The following is a 10,664-nucleotide window of genomic DNA, read 5'->3' on the forward strand; positions in this document are numbered from 1 at the left end:
TATATAATGTTTCAATAATCAATAGAGTCGTGGCCTAATAGTTAGAGAGTCTGACTCCCGTGTTCACGGTGTGTGTGTTCACTGCTGTGTGTGTGCACTTTTGGATGGGTTAAATGCGGATTTGGATGGGTTTATGTTGTATGTCACGTCACTTTCTTTAGAAAAGCCCTTGTTCTTAATGACAGCCTGCAACACTTCTTGTAAGTCTCCATTCTTCCTTCAAGAAAGCCTCCAGTTGTTGATCTTCAAATATCTCCATAAATTCTCAATTGCGTTCATGTCAGGGCTCTGACTTGGCCACTCCAGAACATTTATGTTGTTGCCCCTGAACCATTGCTTGACCACTCGTGCCGTATGCTTCTGGTCATTATCCTGCTGGTAGGTCCAATTCTCTGGCAGGTTGATCTTGTGTGCTGACGCCACCAGGTTTTCATCAAGAATCTTGATATACTCCTCCTTTTTTATGATACCATCTATCTTAACAAGGTGACCTGTACCATTGGCAGGGAAGCAAAGGCTTCTCCTTTACACCAAACATATGCAGCATCCATATGTCCAAAGAGCTCCAGTTTAGTCACATCTGACCAGAGGATTCCAGTATGACACCCACATGTCAAAGAGAACTTGAGGGAATAAGGAAATGTGTTCTGCCAGTTAGATGCAGAATTTGCTGAACACTGGATCTTGATACCATTTGCTCGAGGGTGTCTATTGGAGCTTTGGTGCTGATACGTGAGTTGTTGTTTGCAGATCTTTCTAGCTTCTCTAGAGGACACTTTGTGCTTCCTGCTATGCTCATTCAGTTTTTTTACAGTGTTGAACATCTTGATCTTCTCGATGAAACGGTCAGTGATGGCAGGCGAGGAACCAAATGCGAGACACAAATCTGATTTCAAGTTAAAAGTCTTTAATATGAGCTGGCTTAAACAGGGGAGGCACAGTTCTGTAAAAAGGACAATCCAAAATCCACAACATTAACAAAGGGGCAATGCAGAGCGGACAATAAACAGAGTCAGAAACAGTCCAATAATCCAGTACATGGGTTAACAGGGCAATGCAGGCAAAAAACAGCAACAGGAAACAAAACAGGGACAAACCAGGAAGCGTGTAGAAGAGCAGGCAGAATCAAGGTCCAGGGACAACCATGTGCACTTTCATAAAAGAAGGATTTTTTTCTGAGACTGGGAACAGGTTATGTTTCATTTTGAACAGGCTCAAAAATCTCTGGCCATATCTATTGGTGTACAAATGAAGTTTAGCTAACACATATGTGGATATATATTGAATACAATTAAAGTTTTGCCAAAGTAGTTTTACATTTTTTTTAAAAAAGTATTAATTTGTCCAAGGTGTATGAATAATTTTGAGCACATGATGAGTGGCTCTGATGATGACAATAAGTCCACTATATCCTCAAGCTTCTTCCAGGTCAGTTTCTCTTTCTTGACATTTTATTATCTACCTGCCTACTTTGTCTTATGCTCCTCTACACACACCAAGACAGTTTGTTTTTTTCAAGGCTAACATATCCTGCCATTTTCCTCTGCCCTTAACCCTGACCCATCAGTCTGACCTATTCGATCTGGCTCTGATGGGGTTGTGTTTCTCCTGCATGTCAGATTATCATATTAACCTTGTAATGTCCTTGAACACAGACAAAGACATCTTCAGCTTCCTTGTGTATCTAGAAAACACAGAAAACACATGCAACTCAATATTTCAGAAGAGTAACAGACCATACTCTCCAGGAAGAAGTATAAAGTGACTACTCCCCAGCTGTTGAAGACGTTCACAGTGTAAATTAACTTGAGTGAATTGTGTGAAATGGATCTTTGAGCTAACAGACAACCAGTTTATCCTATTGCCTGGCCTCACCTTTGGATTGTCCCTGTTCTAGGATGATGAGCTATGCTACAGGAAACAAAATCAGATGTTTCCCATTTGTCCACTTGAAAAGTCTCTATCTCTGTAATATTTAGCCAGACATTTTTCACTCTCCATTTTATATCCAGCTTTCAGCTTTTCTCAGCATTTGTTACACTCTACTTTCAGTCAAGTTTTTATGTGTGTGTGTGTATACTTTGGATTTTTATAATACATGTGCACATATATGTGTATATAAGTTGAGAACCTCCTGGCAGGTGATTTAAAAACAGAAATTGTCATTTCTAATGATTGTAAAAATTCAAAATCTTTACATGATTACATACTGAATATATTTAGACAGAGATACAGACAGACAAGCAGACAGATTGAAAGGGAAGAAAGTGAGATTGATAGACTACTCTGTGAATACTGGTACACATTTCTTGTGTGTATTGATCCATTAGGCCCATCAGTAGATGAATTAGGGATTTAATTGGCGGTCATTAGTATGATTGATGACAATCTGCACTTGCTGTGATTCAAGACACAAAGCAAACACTTGTCAGTTTGAGAACATTCCAAAGCTTAGGACATGCCAACTGTCTGCTCAAGCTCCTCCCACAACGCAATACTGATACTCTTTGGTGGTGTATCTGGACACAGCAAAACCAACACAGCAAAACCAACACAGCAAAACCTTACTAATTCTTTGATGGTGATATATCAGTATATTTCTATATATGCTATAAATGAGCAACACTGTTTAATTACTGCATTTATTAATGCAGTTACAGTTGCTTTAGTGTTTTATAGTGTCAGAGGAGAGGGATGTGTGAAGGGTCTTTGTTTGGAATATGTGGCCTGCTACAGAAACTTTACAGGTGTTGTCCATTACATGATCTTACTCTTTGTTTTGATTATGAATGGAAATGCTGAGAAAGGAAGTGGCTGTTATGTAATAATTCAGCCACGATTTTCCCTTCTCTTTTCTTCACCTGACACCTGGTGGTGAGCTGACAGCCAATAATTTGTCCTACACTTCTGATGTTGTACCATAGCTTACATTTAGAGTTTGACAATGTGTAGATATACCAGATGGAAATGGAGGATGTGTAATTTGATTGTTTGGATACTATGTATGAGAGGACCACTAGCTTCTGTCTTTAGCTGTCATGTTGCTTGGCAATTGTGTTAGTCTGGAGCCTAAAGCCACTAGGGGGTGTGTTTATGACATGATTGACAGATTAACTGTGGATAATTCTGAATAATTTCAGCAGTGATGTTTACTTGTGAATTACTTGTGTTATGTTTTTTAATAACATGTTTAAATATAATTGAAGCATTTTAAAATTAAACATGGTGTTAACAACAGAAACTTCATATTGTTTTTTCTTTCTCCTGAGTGAAATGCTGTTCATGACAGTCTATGGTCATGTCTCACACACTCTCAGGCCCAGGACTAATTTTTAGTAAATATGTGCTCTGTTTCCATGGCACCATGTGGCTCTCCACTTACACACTTTTTCTCTCGCTGTTGCTATGACACATCCTACAAGTGTTAATAGAACTGCCATTACATGGTTCTGCCAAATTGTGGAGCAGGAACACACTCAGCTTAGATGCTAAGAACATTGTAGGTGGGGCAGTTTCTCCTAATGGTTACAAACTTCACTAACAGAGGTGATTAGTGATGTTTCCTTAGCACACCTTCATCATCCATTTTGCATGAGGTCTGGCTGGTAATTCAACACAAGCTGTTTAACTGATAGTTGAAACATTAAAACATCATGTCACCTAATCATCAGTTAGATTTCTAGTGTCCAGGTAGTGGATTTTAAATTAAATTTTATTTTATATGTTATCAGGAGACATTATGACAGAGTAGCTTTACAGAAATCATTTAGATATCTAATGAGCAAGCCAGAGGCATGAGATGAAGATCATGAGCAAGAAATCTTATTCTGGAAAGTGGTGTTTTTCTGGTGGAGCGAATGAAAAAATAATGTCTGCACAGACCACAAAGACAAAATCAAATGTATATGAAATATGTTCTGAACATTTTCTGTGGCAGTCCATAATGGTGGTGACATAAGAGAATGTACAGATATACAAAAGCTATAGTAAAAAGGTCTGTATTTTATTTTTGTGATTTTTTTTTTCCACTCATGGAATCTGTCGACTATTTTGTACATGTAAATTATGTTAAATACATAACATAGACCAAATGCAGGACGTTCTCCATACATTTTATTCATGTACAAAATAACATTTTTTTTTTTTTGGGACAACGACATACACAATGACAAACAAAGACTGATACAATAGGGTAGGTATAAATAGAGGAACACAATAGGGATAACAAGACACATAGAAAAACATGACCTTAAATGAGCAGAAACACCTAAAAGCACCCCCTTTAGTGGACTGACAGGGAATAATCCTAGAAGTTCCTGACATTCTGTTTGCATTGATTAACATTGATCTAAAATTTCTTAATAAGCATGTGACATTTAAAGCAGTTTTACCTTTGGAAAAAAAAGAAATCCCATTATACCATGTGTGTTAGCTGAAAATATCTAAATGCTAATGTTTATTAAATTATTTTTGTCAAATACATTTTGCGTATGGAAAAATTATGCAGGTGTGTGTAGCCTGAGGCTCACAGAGAATACATGTACTGATGTGGTCGCAGCATAGTGTTGTACAATTGTCCTCTATCGCCACCTGGTGGCTAAACATTATTAAAAGAAAAATTTAATTGTTTTAATGGACCTAGAATTAATATCTTTATCATTTTATTACAAATAATAATAATAATTAATATTGCTTTATATTAAATTAATGAAGTTTCTCCAAAAAGGTTTTTATTCATTTTCTTCTTTTAATTTTTAAGAATCAGTTAAAATTGATCGGAACAAAATTGACCTATTACCTCATATTTAAAACCTCCACCATGTTTAATCCTCTTGTGAAATGCAATTATAATTATTTTAATTATTATCAGTAGCACCTTAATATTTATGCTTCACCATCTTTTCCCACAAGGATTTAACAACTATACACAGACTAAAAAATGCAATGCCTATTATTATTATTATTATTATTATTATTATTATTATTATTATTATTATTATTATTATTATTAATTTATTTTATTTGTTTATTTTTTTAAACTTTTTCCCCCATTAAACACTATTAAAACAAACACGCACACACATACTGGTCTGGGAATACTTCTTGCTCAAGTCAATGGACCACACTGATACAGTAACTGGAGTAGTCCAATTTTGGTGAGTGTGAGCTTCAGATTCTTGTTCTTAGCTAGCAAGAGTGAAACATTTCTTCTTAGCTAGCAGGATTGAATCTTCTGATGTGATCTTCTGATGTGTTGTGCATTCCGAGATGCTTTTCTGCTCTCCACAGCTGTGTCAGAGCTCCTGTCCTCTTGTCAGCTCACACCAGTCTGGTCATCGTCTAATATATAATCATCAAAGTGTATCAGCTTGCAGACCCTACTCTCACAAGATGCTTTTTTTTTTTTAAACAATTGTGTTTAACTCTAGAGACTGTTGTGTGTAAAAAAAAAAATCCCAGGAGATTGACAGTTTCTGAAATGTTCAAACCAGTCAAACTGGTACCAACATCCATGGTATGTTTAAATCATAGAGATCAGACCTTTTTTCTTTATGGTGTTTGGTGTGAACATTTTGAACTGCACTGCTGCCACATGTTTGGCTGCATAGATAACTGCAAAATTGTGCAGGTGTTTAGGATTTTCTAATAAAGTGGACAGTCAGTGTATGTCTTTGTAGAACCCTGTGTGTCTGTGAGCAGAGGTCTCCTCATGAGGCAGGTGGAATTTCAGTAGAGCTCTGTGTGTGAGTTCATTTTTCACTGTGCTTTACACTTTCTTCTCATTTTAATCACTAGTATCCTGGTTGAAATATACAGTTCAAATTCAAACTCCAACCATGCTATTTCTGTATAGAGTTTCATTATAAAGGGTCTTCAAGTGTACAGAGCATTTAACTATTTTTCTCACTCCTTCCAGAGTCTTCAGCCAAGTGGTTGATCCTTGTGACCTCAGAAGAAACTTTCACAACCATGTTTTTCTTACACCTTGCCATTTTAACATCATGTCTGGATTTTTATTTCAAATACAGTTAATTACCAGCAGTGAAATATACTTGCCAGTTTCCACTATAACTTGATACCTTCTGCTGTATTAGTCATTAAACCCTACTCTCCTCTGCATGCTCTCATAAATAATTCCACGAACCATACTGTCTTGAAGCATTACAGTTAACGTGTCACCAATTATGAGATTCATTTAAATACCACCAGCTTTCTCTGTAATTAGATAATGGAGTACAAATTTCCTATTTGCTAATGTGTATGTAATTTACAGAAGGTATGCTTTGTTGTACCTTCTGTAAATTACATACACAGTATGTGATTCCTCCTATTCACCTTTATCTGGTCCTAAACAACTCATGTTCACTAAACAAACCTGAATCCAGTAGCCTAAAACCATACACACATTTATGTATTACTGTATCTGATGATTAATGACAAGCTTGTTGTTGGAATGAATGCTCCACAGAACATTCTGTGAGTTATAAGAAATGTGTGTCAGCAGGGAGGAATGCATTGTGAAGAAATAGGAAAGTACCATCACATATTAAAGCTCATAGTCATCAGTCAAATTTAAGCTCTCTGCTAATGCAAAAGGTATTTGTTTTGATTAAATAAACAACAGTAGGCAAGATGACAAAGAATTGAAGGCAAACTTGTGCTTTTAATTGGGGACAAACCACTGACACACAATTACTCTGATACTGACTTGACACTGGCACACAACTAACCTTTTATAGAGTAAAAATTTCAGATTAAAAGCATTATTGGTCTTTCAAGTGCAATGAGACTTAGTTTGAATGCATTTTGAATTGATTGAAATTAATTGAAAAAAATGAATATACTGCTACTACTATAACTAAATTTACATTTATGGCATTTGGCAGACACACTTATAGATAGATACAACTTGATTGTCATTGCATAGTACACAGCAACAAAATGCAGTTTGGCATCCACCAGAAGTGCAAAGAGTAGCAATTGTGCAAATAGACAAGAGCAGATAAATATGTAGCTTATGTACAGCATGTAATTTAAATAGGTATATATGTAAACATATGTACAGTGAATAAATATAAAGGCTATAGCAGTGCAGAGATGTGTGGACATTGTTGAAAAGTACAAGTAAATGGTTCTAAGGCTATGGCTATATATGTTAGCGACATGGGGGTAAAACAGACCCAAATGCAGGATAGCGTGAAATAAACAGGATTTAATAGCTAAAAAAAACACGAAACGTGGACACAGACAGCGGATTCTGCACTGCTCAAGGCAACGTGGCTCAACTAAATACTAACAACAATTAACACATGAGGAACAGGTGTGCAGAGGCGGGTAGGATGAGACAAGGGTGGGGCAGACACGTGAACACAGAACATCAACAAAAGCACTTGGCCAAAGTCCAGGCTGAGTCCTGACAGTACCCCCCCTTGAGACGCGGCTCCTGACGCACCAGTCCGTCTTAATGACCGTCTTGATGAGGTGGGGGGAGCAAGGCATACGGCGGCACAGCCAGAGAGGCCAAGCGATGTCCACAGCTAAGCAGAAGGGCCGAGCGACGTCTACAGCCGAGCAGAAGGGCCGAGTGCATACCCCCGACACACCGGGGCCAGACCCACATCTCAGAAACCAGAGAAGGGGAGGGAGGGCTGTTGATGAACACATAACATCAACAAAAGCACGTGGCCAAAGGCCAGGCTGAGTCCTGACAATTTATATTGTAAGAAATTACAGATGCACCCAGATTCCACTTCAAGATACACCTCGGAAAGAGCTCATTCCTAAAAAGGCCTAAGTATCATAAGGTAATACATTTAGAACTCTAAATAAATAAAACTACACCAGGTTACGTATGTAACCCGGTTCCCTGAGAAGGGAACGAGACGCTGCGTCAGAGCTGATGCTATGGGAATGCTTTTTTGAGGAAGTTGTGTCTGAAGCTCTGTGTGCACACATGCCATTTTAATGGCTCGGAAAGGACATGTGACAGAGTAATTACTCGCCAGTAAGTCCATATAAGGGCATCTATGTCACACAGCTCCAGCTTCTATTTGTCTGAAGGAAGCGCAAATGGATGCCTGAGGCATGGCCAGTGACGCAGCGTCTCGTTCCCTTCTCAGGGAACCGGGTTACATACATAACCTGGTGTAGTTCCCTGTTGAGGGAACTCGATGCTGCGTCAGAGCTGACGCTATGGGAACGCCAATACCCATGCCGCCACACACCGGTCGATGACTGTGCCAGAGGCCATGAAAGAGCACGAGCAGACTGGGAACAGAACATCACAGGCCCCGCAGTACCTGGGACCCTGAAGTGGGGTCCAAATCCAGGTCATAGAATCTGGTAAAGGTGTGCGGAGAGGACCATCCTGCCGCAGCACAAATATCTTCAATGGGGACACCCCTGGCCAAGGCACTGGATGAGGCGATACCCCTAGTGGAGTGAGCCCTGATGCCGAGAGGTGAGGCATGACCACGAACCTCATAGGCCTGAGTAATGGCCTCCACCACCCAGTGTGCCAGGCGCTGTTTGGAAACCGGATTACCCCTATTCCGGCCCCCAAAACAGACAAAAAGGGCGGAGGAGTTACGCCACGAGCTAGAGCGGTGGACGTAAACCCTCAAGGCCCTTACCGGGCAAAGCAAGTGCAGCCAGCCTCCCCTGTTCCGCCGACTAATGGGGCAGGGGACAGTAGGCCTGCAGGATGATTGGAAAACCCGCCATCCTGGACACCTTAGGGACATAACCCGGCCTGGGGTGCAGGATAGCCTTGGACATGCCGGGGGAAAATTCCAGGCAGGCGGGGCGATCGCAAATCGCTGCAAATCGCTGACTCTCCTGAGAGAGGCCAAGGCTAGAAGCAGAGCCAACTTCAGGGTCAGAAACTTCTCGGAGGCTGACTCCATGGGCTCAAAGGGGGCTTCCAGCAGCCCCTCCAGGACCACAGAGAGGTCCCAGGAAGGAAGGCATGGTATAGAGGAAGGCCTCAGCCGCCTGACACCACGCAGAAAGCGAGAGACCAGAGGGTGCCTACCCAAGGAGGCCCCAAGGACAGGTTCGTGGTTCGTTGCGACTGCGGCCACGTACACCTTTAGAGTAGATGGGGACAGGCCCCGAGTGAAGCAAGACTGCAGACTGGAGGAACTCCAGCACTGTACCAACCAGGAAGTGGACTGGATCCTGAGAGTGCTCGTCGCACCAGAGGTGAAAAAGCCTCCACTTCAGAGCATACAGCTTCCTAGTGGAGGGAGCCCTAGCATCCAGCAGAATCTCTGTCACCTCAGTTGAGAGGCCTGTGTCTAGGAGCTGGTCCCCCTCAGGGGCCAGACCCAAAGCTTCCACATCTTGGGGCGGGGGTGAAGGATTGCCCCCTGTGCCTGAGAGAGGAGATCTTTCCTGATGGGAACCTCCCATGGAGTGCCGTTCAGGAGGGAGACTAGGTCCGTGAACCAAACTCGAGAGAGCCAACAGGGGGGCAACACTAGGAGAAGGTTGACCTGGTCCTGGTGCACTCTGGCTAGGACTTGCGGGAGCAGAGTTACCGGGGAAAAGGCGTACAGACGAAGCCTCGCCCACGTCCATACCAGGGCATCCAGGCCCAACGGGGCCAGATGAGAGAGGGAGAACCACAGCGGACAGTGGGTCGACTCCTCGGAGGCGAACAAATCCACTTCTGCCCGGCTGAAAATCTGCCAGATATGCTCCACCACGTGGGGGTGAAGATGCCACTCCCCAGGCCTCAGATCCTGCCTTGACAGGAAGTCTGCCTCCCGATTCACACGCCCTGGGATAAAAACCGCTCTCAGCAAAAGAAACCTGGTCTCTGCCCAGAGCAGAATCTGCCGTGCCAACCTGAACAGGGTGCGCGAACACAGACCGCCCTGATGATTGATATAGGACACCACCACGGTGCTGTCTGTCTGCACTAGGACATGGCAGCCTTCGAGGTGTGGGAGAAAGTGTTTCAATGTTAGAAACACAGCCCTCATCTCCAGGCAATTTATGTGCCACGAGAGATATGGGCCCTCCCACAGACCCTGGGCAGGGTGGCCATCCAAGGCCACGCCCCAGCCCGAGAGCAAGGCGTCCGTCGAAAGAGTCCTGCGATGGTGACACGCCCCTAGAATGGGACCCAAGGCCAAGAACCGGGGTCTTTTCCACATAAGAAGGGTACAAAGCCCACGGCGCACAACCCGTATAACACTGAGGGGATGTCTGTGAGGATGAAAGCCCGCACCACTGAGCTAGAGCTGGAATGGCCTCATGTGAAGCAGATCCAAAGGGAAAACATTGGCTGCTACTGACATGAGGCTGAGCACCCTCTGTGCCTCGGTGACAGAGAGGCCACGGCCTAGCCGAATGGCTTTCACTGCTAACAGGATGGAGGCCACCCGAGTGGGAGACAGATGTGCCCGCATCGTGATGGAGTCCCAAACTACCCCCAGAAAGGTGGTCCTCTGAGAAGGAGAAAGCACACACTTTCCTGGGTTCAGCCTGAGGCCTAAGGACCTCATGTGGGCAAGCACAGCATCTCAATGACTGGCTGCCATAGCCTCCGATTGGGCCAGAATGAGCCAGTTATCCAGGTAATTCAGTACATGGATGCCCTGGAGACACAACGGTGCCAGGGCAGCATCCATGCACTTTGTAAACGTGAGTGGTGA

Source organism: Tachysurus vachellii, chromosome 24 (assembly GCF_030014155.1).
Source record: "Tachysurus vachellii isolate PV-2020 chromosome 24, HZAU_Pvac_v1, whole genome shotgun sequence".
NCBI classification, from domain to species: domain Eukaryota; kingdom Metazoa; phylum Chordata; class Actinopteri; order Siluriformes; family Bagridae; genus Tachysurus; species Tachysurus vachellii.